General features: G+C 41.5%; 1 protein-coding gene across 1 annotated transcript in view; it reads right to left on the bottom strand.

Moving 5' to 3' along the window:
- The window catches only part of LOC112563782 (mucin-5AC-like), an 82199-nt gene extending 70732 nt beyond the window's left edge, over positions 1 to 11467 (bottom strand). The window contains exon 1 of the mRNA XM_025238109.1: positions 10582 to 11467. The gene's annotated coding sequence lies outside the window, so the exon portion shown is untranslated. The remainder of the gene's footprint in view (positions 1 to 10581) is intronic.
- Positions 11468 to 15964: the final 4497 nt, after the last annotated feature.

The raw sequence follows: 15964 nt of genomic DNA, 5'->3' as shown, positions 1-15964 counted from the left end.
TCCAGTCAAAGGCCGCTGTTTCCAGCACTGCTTCTCTCCGTTTGGTTCGGTTCACTCATTCCCAGAGACAAACAAGGCCAAGGAGTGCCCAGGGACGCGCTCCTGGCTGCGCACGCAGATAAGGGCGCTGCGTGAAGGGAATCGTAAGAGAGAAGCCAACGGCGCACCACATTCAATGTAACAGATTGCTATCGCGTGCAAATCTCGTTTTTATCACGTTTAGTTTGAGAAGAAAAAATAACGCAGGCAAGTCATCATAAAGACAGCGAGCAGCTTAGTCGGCGGTCGCCTGCTTGGGCGCCTTGTGTGGAGGCTTTATCGCATGCGCAGCGAGGGTCTTGCGCCCACGGTCGTTAGTTTATCCCATGAATGACTTCAGCTTCGCCCAGGTTTTCCTTATAACCTGAACTGCTGTTACACCAGCAACGCCTACGGTACGGCTTCAGCTATATACCATCAGCAAGAAGAGGTTTTCAAACTTCCCTACCTTCCTCATCCTTAATCTCCCACAGTAGCACCTGTGCATTCAATGCACCAAACGTGTGCAAGCGAGGAGAAAGGGGAAGTAAGTCAGAACCAAGAAGTGACTAGGAACCGAAAAGTAGGCACTTCAAACGTGCATTAACTGTTCATCAAAAGAGGTTTAAATAAAAGGCTCAAGGCAGATTTGCCGAGATCTTCGGACTGCACAAGTATTTCAGTGTCTAAAAAGTGTTGAACAAAACAGTTTTCTAGAATTATCTCGGGACGGTAATACCCTCCATCCCTCCCTCTTTCCATGTCGGTATCTCTATGGCTCTCTCTTTCTCTTACTTGTCTGAGAGGGAAACATGCGCGCTTATGACCCTGAATGTGTGCGAGGAGAGACTGAGGGAGGAATCCTGCAACAACAAAAAAAAACCCATGAAAACTGTGTTTGCCCCTATTCCACTTATTTCTGGCAAAAATTTCGAACATTTTCCTCCATCTTGATGCATCTCCGATAGTAACAAAGAAGTTCTGGTTACAAAATAAAACAAACGTATCTAAACTATTGAATTGTAAGTTTCAACTGAATATTTAGGAGCACCAGGTGTGCGAGGCGAATGTTTATAGAATGTGTCTGTACAGCTCGTAAAAAGTCGTTGACAGCTATATCTCTGCTATTAACTTTTCTGAATTGTTTTACATCTGTTGGCTCTGATTTCGTGCAGTTTCAAAACTACTGTCTAAAACGTCAGTCGCTGGGAATTTTCTTTAACACCATACATCCATGAGAGAGACAGAGATGCTCGATGCACACATGTATAAGAGCAAGCGTCCTTCCTCTGTGAGTTTTAAACAGCGGTAAATATAACAGCACAAATTTCAAAGGAAACATGCTTCTGGGGAGAACTGAAAAGTCGGGGTCAGTGCTAATTGTTCAAACTTTTCACGCGCAGCTTCAATGATATCTTCAGCCTTTTTTTTAAGGGCGCTTCACAACATCTGAAAATTTTATCATAACTGCCACCCATTAAATGTCTCAGTACTGCCTTTATCCTGTGCCGACAGCCTCAGGAGACACAGAGAGAACAATGAACCCGTGAAATCATTTGATCCGGCTCACCAAGGAAATCGCTGTTTTTAAGTTTTATTCATAGCAGCATAAAAGTGAATAATAATAATAATGATAATGATGATGATGATGATGATGATGATGATGATGATAATGATGATAATAATAAATTTAAATTTTAGGGATGTGCAAAGAACTCCATTAGACATGATAGACGGGACACATAGTATATGACAGGATAGATGCACGTATGCTTCTCATCAGCTGTCCACGACTATATGGGCGATTTTCGAAGAATTATGCACCCTTGTGACCGTCAAACCAAGCCAGGGGTAGACTACTTCCGGTTTGATGTCAGCTGTTATTACGACTATGTCGGCTCATACAATTAATAAAAACAACCAAAGATCGTCGACATTTCTGTGTACCTTAGTGTACAGTCTGGCCTACAAGTATCCAGTATTATCCTTTCAATGGATTAATAAATAAAAAAATTTCACTGGCAGAAAATAGTTTTAATTGCGAAAAGTCGAATTGTGGTGACTCAGGGGACAGCAATGCCAGGCAGGCTGGGATTGTACGCGTTGTAAAAGTGTTAACAGCTTGATAAAATACAGCAAGCTCATTTTTAAGTATCTAATGTTATAAATATCAAAATGGCTCTTGGAGGAAAAAAAAAAGGTTCCTCACCCCTAGTCTAGATCGTGAATACCATAAAAATTAGCTGGAACACAGTCTTGTCTCCTTATCGCAAACTCTCCGATGCTGAACATTGCTACATGTCAACAATGTGTAAATAAAAGTGTTGCCCACCTTCGCAACTGTGGTTGGAGACTAGGTCATTCACATGGCCCGCATCATTCTGTACCGTGGATCTGACCAATGCACGATAACAGTAAGTTGGTGACTGCTCGCTTCTGGGAACACAATTTGACAAAGCCGCTTGCCAACAGCTTTTCAACTGATGCTTGGGACTGCTAGTCACAGGGCGATCGTCCACCTACGCTAATGGCGGAATTCATGGTTGCCGATCCATTTTGGTATCACAGGGTAGTGTTTAGCCATATATGGCAGACCACAAGACCGACCACGCGTTGATTCGTCGGTTAGCAGGAAGGGCGCGTAACCCATAAGCGACATCCGGCATGGGTAGATAAAAACACAGGAAACACGTGGCTTGCTTTCTTTCGCGATCCCTTATCAAAGCAATGAAATAAAACAGCAACGGAAAAGAATACACGCTAGTTGTAAAAATGGCACCACTAGAAGTAGTACTCTCATCGTTCAGTCGCTTACGAATATTTTGAAGAACTATGTTCCATTTGTTATGTTTGGTGCAAGATGCATATTTGTTGTCTACACTTCCAACTGACTCCCATTGTGTGGGTTTTCGAATTACCTTCTGCTGTGGTTGAATTCGTCGACTAGGAAGTGATTAATTAATAATGTACTGTAATTTATAACTATTCTGACATCGCCGTTTTTGCGAAACAAATCATTTCACGACAAGTAAAACCCGTTGCTTCAGAGGAGGATCTGTTGAGTTGTAGTCGTTTAAAAAGTAAATTAACACCAACCGAGAATTCAAACTAGCATACTCCTAGTACTTAACTTTTAACAACAGCCTGAGTATGATTTTTTTTTTCTTCTTAATTTAGTGCTTTACACCTTTGTGGTGCCAGAAACTGCAGATACTGTCTTGGGTTCTGCAAACATGCAATGCCAACACCCTGTAATTTTGATCAATAGCATAACCATTTTTTTTTTTTTTTAATCAACGAGGAAGTTTCGAAGCGTGCCACTCGCCTTGTTCAAATGTCCAAAGCAAGGAACAAATACTCCTTGCCGCGAGGACCCGAACTTTTGTTTCTTCTAAAAGGACTTTTGCGAGAAAAGTTCGCGGGACCCCAAATTCACGAACAATTTACTTAAGGGAATGGTTTGTCAAGTTGAGGATTGGCCTTGGAAGCCATGCTGAAAAATTGAACACCGATGCGAAATTTTAGAACGGTTTGTAAAACGGCAAACAGGCCGCAAGCATGAGCCAAACAGGTTTGCCCAACCGTTCTCGGACAGTCTGCAGTGTATGTCACACGACTAACAGGACTGTCTTTGAAAAAAATCATGTTTCGTGTTTCGGTGTCCAAGCCTTCATAGAAGAGACCTCCCACTGCATGCACAGCAACATTTCGTGGTGCCACCGCTTGTAAAGACACTGTCATCCCATCATTCGGCGGAATGCTGGTCACAATCGATTTATCTCCTCAGCGGAGGGACAGAAACAGAAATACCACGCAACTCCACTTGTGTGCTTCCTCTCTCTCTCTCTAGAGCACACTCTCTCTGAAAGACAGACAAGGACAAAGGCATGATGTATACAATAAATTTGACGATACAATAAAGAAAGCCCGGATCGAATGCTTTCACTCTATTTTACAAAATTTTATGAATATTTAATGTGAATGTCTTCATCAGGAATCGGTTTCTTGAATATCCTGGGGGCAAATGGCATCTGGCAGCTAACTACCTTTCAAAAATGTTGCTGGTCCATGTTTCAGAATTACCGTATCGGACTAAGCCAATAAAAATATGAAATGTGGCAATGATGGCAGCGTTCTGTTGTTCCTACTACCAACGGTGCTGATACGCGCGCGTACACACACACAAACACTGCATATGACACGATGGCTATTGCTGACTGAGCTAGTATAGCTTACTACATACCTAGCCTATACAGTCTAGTCTATTGCGCCTAGGATACAGATATGTACACTGTATACCTATTGACACCAGCATCGCCACAGACACCTCAGTAATGCGATGCACATCGTCGTTACGACGGTTGCGACGTCACTAGGCGACAGAACGTGTTCACCTCCATTATAATCTTGTGGGACCACCGTCGTTGACCGAAGTGTCGTTATGCGGAGCATGGCTGTACATCAGATTGTATCAAAGGCCTGCATGCAGCTGCCTGACGATTGCATCGATGCGCATGCTTATGTATTTCCAGCACGCGCTCTCTCTTTTTCTCTCTCCCGCGAGCGCACGCGCCTATATGTTACTAAAGCGCACGTTTCATTTATGCTGGTTAACTTCAAGCTAAGCCTCAATTATTAACAAGCTGGCTTTGAAATCAATTACATCGATCCGCGCTCTTTCATTTCTCGTACATTTTTTTTTTAATCAGCAGTGTTTTGAAGCACAAACTGTAGGAGCTCTTGACAAGAAACATCCATCAACGTGTAAAATTCGTATCTGGTAAAAGAAAAATATGGCTTGCTGACATGGCCGAGGATGACAGAAACAGCAGGTTGCGACAGGTTTCCTTCCGCATCATCTCTGCTATCACAGTTAACAGTGCGGCTGACAGGAAAGACAAGCGAGGACATGAAAGTCACAAGACAGTCGTTATCCTTATCACGGCTTGCCTGTTATATTTCGGGAGGTGAGGTGTGGAGTAAGTACGCTGTTGGCTGTTAGTGACGTCACGTCCACGACACCAACTTCCCCTTCTAAGCCCTCGGCAACAACGCAGAAACTCTCATATTCTCGAGAAAGCCAGCGTCCTGTACCACGTGCCTTCTTCCTAACAACGGTCGGAAAAACGGCGTATCAGGACACGCCGATCGTTGAACTTTGAAACTCCTTGTACGAGAAACGATTGTTGAAATACGGTAATAATGACGATGAAACAAAGTTGAATTAAATGCAGCAAGCCGATTGCATGAAGGCATATATTTCCTTATCCGGCTTTATTTGCTCGTTAGAGAAAAGATGTTGTAATCTGATTTCTTCTTCATCTTCACCTGAATCTCTGTATGAGGACAAATTTTCAGCACACTTGATGCGGCTGTTTCTTTAGCCAGACCGACAGAGCTTCTTGGTCTTCAAGCTGCCGGAAGGACTATGCCACATAGTCTGGCCCTTGCTGATCACAACTACGTAGACATGCAATCTTAACATTCACACCACGACAAGGAAAGTAACTACTAATAGTGTGAAACATAATCAACAAACATTGTGGGGCATTTTGTTTTCCCATGTTTCTCGGTCTCAGGTAACTTCCTTTTGGATTCTTAAAGTTGCTTCATTCTTATTGTTAGTATTAATGTGACGATTTTTTAATTATTATTTTACCAACAAAAGACAATTTTACAGACCTCGGCATACCTTTTTACTGGTAAACTACAAACGGAATAACATATTTCAATACACTTGAATAACCATCATTAGAATGTTTCAAAGGAGCTGCGACCCCGATATCTGGTATAAAATTCATATGTTTAGGACAAAAAATGGAGAACAGCAAAACAAAATCTCAAACATGAAAATGGTGCATAATAATTTATAGAGTTTGCGTTGGAAATCTCAAAAAAATTAATAAATGTTAATGTAGCTGCTGTCGAAATCCCGTGCATCTGGCTAGAACAAAATGACTATCAGAAGAAATACGATTCCTCCGGAGCGTAGGCAGCCTGAGATACTAAAATTAGTGTCAAGAATGAGTGATGTGGAAAACCTAGTAGAAACTTTCAGTTCTCACGAGTCGCTTTAACTGCAAGAAATTCACAGTTCGTCCCATCCATCAAGACAGCCTGTCACAAGGCTGTCACACTGCAAAAGCGACTTTCGTTCATTTAAAATGGGTCTTTGGGTTTAAAAAGTGACTCAGTGTGTCGCGGAACTTGAAGGAAAGTCGAAAGCAAGCCCGAGAATTAATCGCTGAAAATTTATGGACAGCTTGCTATTTATGGTCATCGAGGATGCTATAATGTGAAGTGAGGTTACAGGTCCAATCTGCTGAAAATTCCACTCGGCAGGGCACCTACTGGAGACCTTTGCGATCACACCAGTGACCAGTGGCCATCTTCGGAATATTAAAACGAGTAATTATCTTCAGCCTTCGCTTTAACACAAGGTCATTTAAATTTCTACATGCCTCATGAAAATCAATAAATCTTTACAAAACATAATTGTGAGATGGAGAATCAAGCCTGTTGCTTTCAGACAACACTATATTTAACCCACCTTCTGCAGCAGGACCTACGATGTCGGTAAGCTCACAAAGACCTGGATTATCTACCGTTCAAGCAACCCCAATGTTTTTATGGTTCAATAATTGCTGGGATAACTTCTGACATGACAACTTTTTAATATCTTCCAAAGAAAGTCTCAAAATAAAATAGCACAGCACGCATTTTTAAGTGAAGTATAACATTTTTAAGTAGCCATTACATTGTTTGTTTTCTTTCTCTATTTCGCGCGCGCGCCCTCCTTCTCCGGGTTTCGCATGTGCTTACAAACAGATCGTAATGAAAACAAGTGAGCCGCCCAGCTGACAATTGCATACGACCAATGTTGGCTCAACGGTCTTTTCAGGCCATGAAGAGCATTCAACCAATGGCGGCTTGCTGACGGACACCAGCTCTACAGATGCCCTGCTGTTGACTGCTATCGATTAGCACTGCGCCTAATATATTAACATAGCCACCTAATGAGAGGACTAACTGCATCGTGTACATTCGTCCCTCTGTCTCGGCAGTTTGTCATTTTACAAAGGATCTCCCTGGCAGTGTGCCAAAGAATTCCATATTTACGCCTTAAGTTTACACTTTATGGACCAAACACAGCTGAGGACACTTTCCATTTTGTTTTGTTGCACGACTTCTTTGTAAAAGTCTGAATTCTAAAAGGCATCTACAGTAATTTGCTGATGATATATAAAATATAAAAGAGAACATACGAACGCCGTTCTCGGTTTCCAAAATGGGTTTTTAGCGATATTCCTAGTTCAATAATCCATCAAATACTGTACTACTGACTCTCGTGACCTGCAAACTCTCTGACCACACTGAAATTTGGACCAACTACACCCCACATAAGACACCTCATTTAAAACTTTTGTAATTTTCAACACCTCCTTCCTTTTCCTCTTATTTTGTTCACGCCGCAATCCTGAACAGGTTTTACCCACTACCCCTTCAAATGTTTATCGATTGTATGATTTAATTTATCACACACAACGGCTAATATATATATATTACACTTTTCTGATGCCACAGTTCGATCTCACCGCTCCGCTCTCTGTTCCTAAACCTTGATTGTGCGAACAGCCTTCGCAGACCATAGGTCAAATTTCATTTTGTACTGGCACACAAATTGAAAAAATATTTTTAAATTCCTACTTATATGAATTAGTTACGTAGTTAGACCTTTGACCCACTGACATCGATTGTTAACCATATAACAGCGAAAAAGCACAAATAATAAGAGAATTCTATATGAGTTTTCATGTAAAGGTTACATCGCAGATACAGGGGTACTTCTTTACTTTAACACTTGATACTTTAAAGATAGATTACATAAGGAAGTGATGTGTCAACATCAACATCACGAGTTTTATATTAGTGGGGCTACTATTACACTTTGCGGGATAAGAATGGTTCGTAAATTAATAACACACGGGAAATATAAATATAAAATGAACTTAGTCGTCGTCAGAAGTGAACACGTGGCACGCCTTATTTACACTATTATCTTTCTCCTGTTATTAATGTATATCCGAAATTCTAATGTGTAGTCGTACCAGTTCATTTCTAAAGTATCTAGAAACATTTTATTATCTCCAACGCTTATACTAAAGATTGTATGGGTCGAACAAAACTATATCTATCAGTGGTTTTGGTAATACACTTTCATTCTTACCGGTGGCGGCCTCCGCTTGAGACACCTAATAAAATTGTTGATTCAGTAACTTGGTTTAGCCAGACACATCCAAAGCTATACATAAAAAAATAGTCTAAATCGAGGTTCCAGCAATGTTTCACATTATTGTTTACCTAAGGCAAACCAATAAATGCAACACTTCAGAGCCAGAAGAATAAGAGGGGAAGTCAAAACAAGCCCCGGGAGATAGGTATCGCTACAAAACAGAAGAGAATGGTATAGTATACTGGCTACAAAACAGTGACTACAACCAGAGGACACTACGGTGACAACTTGAGGTGGAAGGGCAGGAGGGGAGCAACGACTGGCAGGCGGAAGGGAGAGGTGTTCTAGGGGGCGGGGCAGGTTGCTGTCGTCAGGTTGCCCAGTGACTTAGTGCTGAGACTGACAACACATCACGCCTCTTTTAAAAAAGAGACACCTGATATATTACTTCCAACTGTCTCTCTTTTCTCTCTTCCTCATCGCTTTCTCACTCTCAGCTAGTTCGCAAAGTGCGCGCGCGTGCATGTGTGTAAACGTGGCAGGTGCAATATCTTCTTCCGTATATTCCGACTAATATGTCGTCCAAACGTAAAGATATAAAACAAAGGAAAATGACAGACAATAAAGTTTCACATCCCCGTTCACATCCATTACCCACTCCTGTTCGATTACTGCTATACACGGAAACGTATATGCTCACATCTCCGTTGGCATATCGCTTTCCGAGTAAATTATATCAATGGACGAAATGTCCGTTACCGTGAATTACAAGCTTCGGGTGGCCTATAAGAGAAAACATCTACAGTAATAAAGCTGGGCAAGTATTGAGAGGGGAAAATGAGATTACGAAAACATCACAATAATCTATAAAGCCTTCATGAGCTTACACGATTTTCTTATTAACGACTCCTTCCTTACAATATGTCGTCCACAGGAGGTGTATTTCCTCAACGACTCTGTTCCACTCGTTATCCGATAAAAGTTCAAGCTTTTCATGTCAGCATAGGACGACGAATGGATCAAAGTGGGTGGCACATTAGATGCATTTGTCTGGCTGATCGTGTCCCCCTTTTGACCTCTCACACCTCCCCTCCCTACTTTCCCTTTTCTCCATGTCGGAGCAGGCAGCGGGTGACGCCAACTTTCGTAAAGGGCCATGTACGAAACACGTTAGGAGAAGAAGAAAAAAAAAAAGACATGCCCCAATTGTGTGGAGCGGAAACGCGACTGACGCAGCTAACGACATCCAGGCCATAAAAAAGAAGAAAAAGGTTTCAAAAATTTCAAATCTGCACCGCGTGCCCAACGGCGCTGGAATGCGCAGGCTGGATGGAAGCACTGCTTCAGTGTTTGAGGGACACATACATGCACGCGCGCACGCGCGCACACACACACTATCACGTGCTTACAGCACCCTTCACCCTCCCTCACTCCATACCCATTTCACTGGACCTCCCGGTTGCGAGAAAACTGGGGCAACAGGGGCGGGGTCATGTCAAACTGACATTTCGCTTTTTCTGAAACACCGTGTTCAGGTGTTAACCACTTCTCCGTTGTTTCCCCTCACAATGAAATGCAGTTTGCAGCCCTGAAGCAGGGAAGGAGGACAGACTCGCAAACCTGTAATTAATGTACAACTATTTTCCACCGCCGATAGCCTCTCTCTCTCTCACACTTCCTTTCCGCTATACGCTCTGCCCATCTCTATCGACCTTCTCCAGAATCTGGTATTCACTGTCACTTGTAGCAACAGTTGTCAACCTGCACCTTCCTGCCGTCTGCCCCATCCCCTCCCCTGTCGATGGTCTCAGACCGTTTCTGTCATTGACATTCTTACCGCCCCACCCCCCAAACCAATTCACCTCCCTATTTAAATATTTGCTGCAGCTGTAACAACTCCCGATGTAAACAAATATCGCAATTCACAATTTGGCGGCTGATACTGTGGTGGGAAGACACACCGCTCGGAGATCGGTAGCGGTAATGCATGCACACTGCAGTGGCATTCTCCAGGCGCATTCCGCGGTCGAAAGAAATGGTGTACAGTGGTCCGAAGCACACAGCAAAGCTCGTATCGCCATGTGTAATGCGAAGGCCGAACAGCGGGGCTAGCTCGGCACAGACGGAGCTGAGAGCGGGCCGTGTAATCAATATACACTCCCTCTCAGTACACTGGGCCCCGCTAAAGCGAACTGGCCGCCATTTTGCCATGTTGCAGACGACTCTAAAGCCCTGCGTCAGCCTGTTACCGACCAGAAATAACGCCGCGGGTACACGACATGCAGCAAGCCTGCCAAGCCCTCCAAAAGAAAAGACAAAAAGCGCCTTACCTTCAACGGACTTCAGAGATGGGTCTGGTGTTGATATTCAGGCAAAACGTAGCATATCTGTCGGTATACACAGCGGTCGTCTGCGCAGATGTGCAGAGATGGTCACGTGACTAGGGTAATTGACACTCGGCTCTATCGACATTCCTTCAAAGGGAGAGCGAGCAGTATGGACCAAGCCAAGGCTGGGCGGACCGTAGCCGACGCCACTGTAGGCCCGCTCGCTGACGCCTCTTCCCTTTGTTTCCGGACCGTAACAAACCTTTTTTTTTTCCTTTTCTCTCTCTTTCCCCCTAAGAGCTCGCACAGCCTGCTTGCGCTGTGTGTGTGTGTGCTGCGTTCACTGCAGTGAGAGCTGCCGAGACTGACACAGCCAGGGGCAGGCGTGTTCAACTCGTGTGCACTTGGCGGGTCTATTCATGCAACCGCCAGCGTTTCGTGTGACCCTCGTGCACTATTTTAATACTGTTTTTTTTTTTTTTTCTCTCTCTCACCTTGCTACTCCATCACAAACAGCGGACAATCTACTCTTGGTAGAAACTAGGATATATATATCATATATGCAAATTCCTGTCGAGGGGAAGAGAGAGAGAGGTTAGGGGTATACAAAGCCTGGACTCACCCCTTCTCTCTATCTCTGCCCGCATACCAGCGACGGAGGAGGGGGAGTGGGCAAAGGGGGAGGGGAGCTAGCAATCAGTACCGCGCCTCAAGCTGTTTCTTCACCTGAGATGAACCCAACCGCAAAATCCCTGTTGGTTCCGCGCTAAGGCGCGCCCACACCGCAAAGCTAACCGCAAATGTTGCGCGGTGCGTGGTGCTGGCCACGTGGTGTGGGTGGGTGTGACGGCCTTACACGCCACCATTGTGTGGTTTGCTTGACAAAGCTCTCTCCCGTTTGAGCAGGCACTGCAAAAAAGCTTCTTGTTTAATGCAGCGAGGCTTGTCGGATGATGAAGTAACATCCACAATAAAACGTTGACAGCAACTAACAAGCCATGTTTTCCGCGAAAATTCTTGTTTGTTGGTTGGTTGGGTTTGTTTGGGGTTTTTATTTTTAAAAATATCTAACTTGTGTGCCTTCTCCCTGGTTTCATAACGCGTAAATAGAATTTATAGAGCTGCGAAAGAAGATTACAGGTTATGTAACAGTATTTATACGACATCCACCGTCTAACATTTAGTGATGCTAAATCCTCTGTAGTAAATGTAATGAATTTTCTTATTCTTTATTGTGTTTGTGTTTCCCTCGAAAATGCATAGTATATACATGAAGGTCTCTCATGAGACAACAATGTTGTATTGTCGCAGAAATGGAACATACATCAAATTAATTCATGCTGTTCTCTTCACTAAGCATACAGCAAATATTTCCAATACAGGTAAGCATTGCAGAACAGACATATTTACTGTTAGTACAATTTATTTCAGTTTAAAGTTTATCACCATGACTATCGATAAAATGTTACTACGTGTTACAAAGTTGAGAAGAGCAAATTTGAAAACATCAAGCCGTGCCTATGGCGGCATCTACTCCTTGAACTCAAAGAAAGGAATTAGAAACCAGTATGCAAGCATGAAATTACTGCTGTGACAAACAAGTAAGATTTTCCAGAAATAAACTATCTGATACATATTTCTTGAAGAAGAAAGATACAGAAAACATTGTTTTATACCTGACACCGATATTTCGTGCTTTTTATTCAGAAACATTTCCTTCAATAAAAGAGGACCCGACAAAACAGAATTTCTACACTGCGAAATGCGAATTTTATACCACTACCTCCGGCTAATGCTAGTAGAATACCTGTGGCTGAAACACTGTACTACTTACTCTGCTTACGGGTACGCTTCCTACCACGATAAAAAAAAAAATTGCTTGAAGGTGGTGGGTAGCTTATAAACGAGTGTAAACGAGGCTCTCATACACCCCAGAGGAAGGGGAACAGAAAGGACAGAACGACAAAAGCAAATCCGATTGAAGAAAATTTATAAGTTATATAAATTAAGTATAAAATTATATTTTTAATTCAGTTAAGAAAATCTTTGTTCCACAAATATAACCCTTTTTATCAGCTGGGATGAAAAACTTTTGTTTGAGAAAAAAATGCACCTGCTGTTTTGTTAAATTTGCTTCAGGCATTATTTAAAACCAGCTGTGTTCTGCAGCCAAAAGATTTATTTTATAATCCCGCGTACAATATGTGGATACTTTGTTAGAAAAATAAACGATAAAAAATAAACAAAGAACATTTTTAGAAAATCAAAAAGGTTTTGCTTGCGATATGTTTAACAAAGTTCCACTAACTTGACTTCATTTTCCGTTATTCACGAAGGCTTGTTACTTGTTATTCGGAAATGACAGTGAACAATAATTTATTTTCAATTTTAAGCTTTTTCCGTGAATGCCGAGAGCTAGGATCTAGAAAATAAGACTACATACCTCACTCTTTCTCTCTCTTTCTCTTTCTTTCCTTATTCCTTGTCGCAAAATGAAGGCGGCGCAAGCATCTGGATTTTTTTAAAATGTGTTTTCAGATAACTTTACTTGTATATTATTCAAGAGAATGCCATTAGCCAAAAATATACCACGGGTGTATCTTTTCAAAGTGAACATGAGAAAACATAATTCTTCATTCATCATTAATATTGTTAATATTTTTTAGCGTGTATGTTCTTGTGACAGACAACCTGTGATTGCTTCTGTATACATATTCAGCCAGAACTCACGGTGTAAGTAAATTCGTGCGACTTCAGAGTTTAAACAAGAGCATGTTAAGATAATTAGTTAATGACCTTTTTGAGTCAGGGATTTTTCTGAAATAATTTTGGAGTTGTGTTGGGTTTTTTTTTAACCTTGAAATGTTTTGCTGAAATATCCATTTTTAAACTAATAAAAAAGTACGGATTCCAAAAAAATTAAGGGAAAAACTATTTATAAGACAAATATAAGGTTTACCCCTTAAAAGATTTAAGAAAAAAGTTTTTTTTTTTTTTTTAGATTATTATTGCAAAAGATAGAGCTGTGAAGCTTCTGCAGGGATAGTGCTGTAGAAATCTTTTAAATATGTTGCAGTTCTGTTTAAATCCTTAAATTAGAACCCCGCTGAAACTTGCTCTATCTCCTCCCACTATCTCTTTCAAAGGAACACACACACACGAATGCAAGCGCGTGAGCGCGCTGATCGTCCGTTCCTCTTCCTCTCGCTCTCTTCTTTCCTTCGAGGTATTCCTCCATTTCTTCATATAGGCCATGATTCTTTATTTCTCCTCATATATTACATCCTATAGGACAAGATATTCTATTTCACTTGCTTGTTTGTTTTATTAATATTATACTTATCAATCATATAATGTATCCTCTTTCCTTAGTTTTTAATTAATTTAAAACTTCGTGAATTAATGGACAAACTATGGCTGTTCGCAACTTTTTGTGTTGTTCCAACTTTATATATATATTATTTTAACACGAGGTAACGTTTCAGGAGATAGCTGAAGGATTGTTATTTTCGTGGCAAGTTGCAAGAAAATTATGTTTTGCTCGGACAACCGGCCAGACTTATTTAACAGTTGAATTTTGTCACAAACCGTACGATAATGGCCTTGATCTGAAAATAAAACTCGTTAACAAAAGAGGAAAAGCAGAATGATATTCTAATCAACAACAAGTAAATCTAAGCTAAGAAATAAATAAAGAAACAAACAATGAAACAAAGAAAACAAAAAAGGAATGAAAATTATGAAAAACAAAGGCGCACGTGTGCATTTCTTTCTTTCCTTTTCTTTCTCTCCACCATATTTCAATACTTGGATAGACTTTTTGCAGAGAGTTAATTTAAAACACGCGAATATACACTTCAAGATAGGTGAACTTGCCCATGGAAAAGTTTGCTTAAAACCTCCAAAAGATCGTTGATTTTAATCTTACAACTTTTTCTTGTCACTGTCCCATGACTCCCATCTCTCTCTTTTTCTTTCTCTCCTTTTTTATTCTCTCTCTCTCTCTCCTTTACCATTCCCTAGAAAAAGTCCGTTGCAACAACGAAGTTAAATAAAATAAAAAGCACGAGGTAATTAAAAGCGACCGATAACCCGGCGATCGTAAAGCAAGTCTGTAGTATTTTAAAATTTACCGATATGCAACACTTTCACCACTTGCATACTAAGGTGATTTGCTATTTATTTGTTCAAATTTCGTTCTGATACAGCGCTTTTACATGGAGGAAATCCACAGCAAGATGTAAATGAGAGGCCTTTACTTTTAAGATGACACAACTTTGCTGCTATCAGCATTTAAAGAGAGGAGAGGTGAGCTTCACCTCTTGAAGATTAATAAGATTGAGCAAAGGTCCTGATTATTTTGGCATCACATCTATCCGAGAGAAGACGACCAGTAGTAGAGGCTGAGGAACAATAAACAGAGTAGAGACAAGGAGAGAAGTGAAAGAGAACAGGAACGGGAGAAAAAAAGGAACTGTGGGAATAGATGGTTAATAGAAAAACAAGCTTCATGCAAAGATTTTGGGAGATATGCTCAAAAGCATAGAACCCTAGGTTCACTAAATATCTAAACGAGAACATTTGTTTCAAGTGACTGAGTCCTGCAGCACTTTAACCCTTTCGTTCTACACTTACACTGTGAAGGTACAGAGATATTATCGGTTTCTGAATGCTATTAATCTGCAAATAAAAAGGGTTGTCTCACAAATACCTTGTAACAGTCTTAATCCAGTTATATTGGGAAAAGAGGGACGGGGAGGTGGCTGGGGAACGTGTTGATAATCCCCCAGCAAATGTTTTTAACAAAAATTTGTTTATTTAAAAAAAATTCTGTCTTTTATATCTCTCGCGCCTTGTTCTTTCCAAGCTTTCCTCTTACCCCTAGCTCGATTTCCACCTTTTGTTATGCTGTGCAAACATGCACTTCATTTTGTAATCGCTTTGCAAAGACGCAAACGAGTACGTCACGGTGTTGTAGGTGACGCACGCGCGCGCTCACACACACACACAGGTCAGAGGTCATTATGTATTGGGTGGCAAATGCGCAGACACTTACGTCACTCTACAGGAGGTGGCAAACTACTCGACCAGCTGCGATGCAGGGCGATGATCGATCTTCAGTGTCAAACACAAGGAACTTACTGGCTGACACTGCGCTTACAAATACTTTTACCCTTCCTTTTTAACATTTCTTTTCTCTCCCGTCTTCCTTCCCGAGAGTTTTCAGCCAGGTCTGTGAAAATGAATGTCTGAACACAATCTTTGAAAGTGGAGTTTCCTGTGGGTTGTAGCTGTGAAAGTGAGTTAAAGCAACCTTCAAAGGTTGGGAAAAAAAGTGAGAACCTCTTGACTCCAAAGGACGACAACTAACCTTAAAGTACCACCC

The sequence above is a fragment of the Pomacea canaliculata genome, linkage group LG5 (genome assembly GCF_003073045.1).
Source record: "Pomacea canaliculata isolate SZHN2017 linkage group LG5, ASM307304v1, whole genome shotgun sequence".
Lineage (NCBI taxonomy): Eukaryota > Metazoa > Mollusca > Gastropoda > Architaenioglossa > Ampullariidae > Pomacea > Pomacea canaliculata.
The sequence above is the reverse complement of the archived record's forward strand: the minus strand, read 5'-3'. Positions and strand labels throughout refer to the sequence as shown.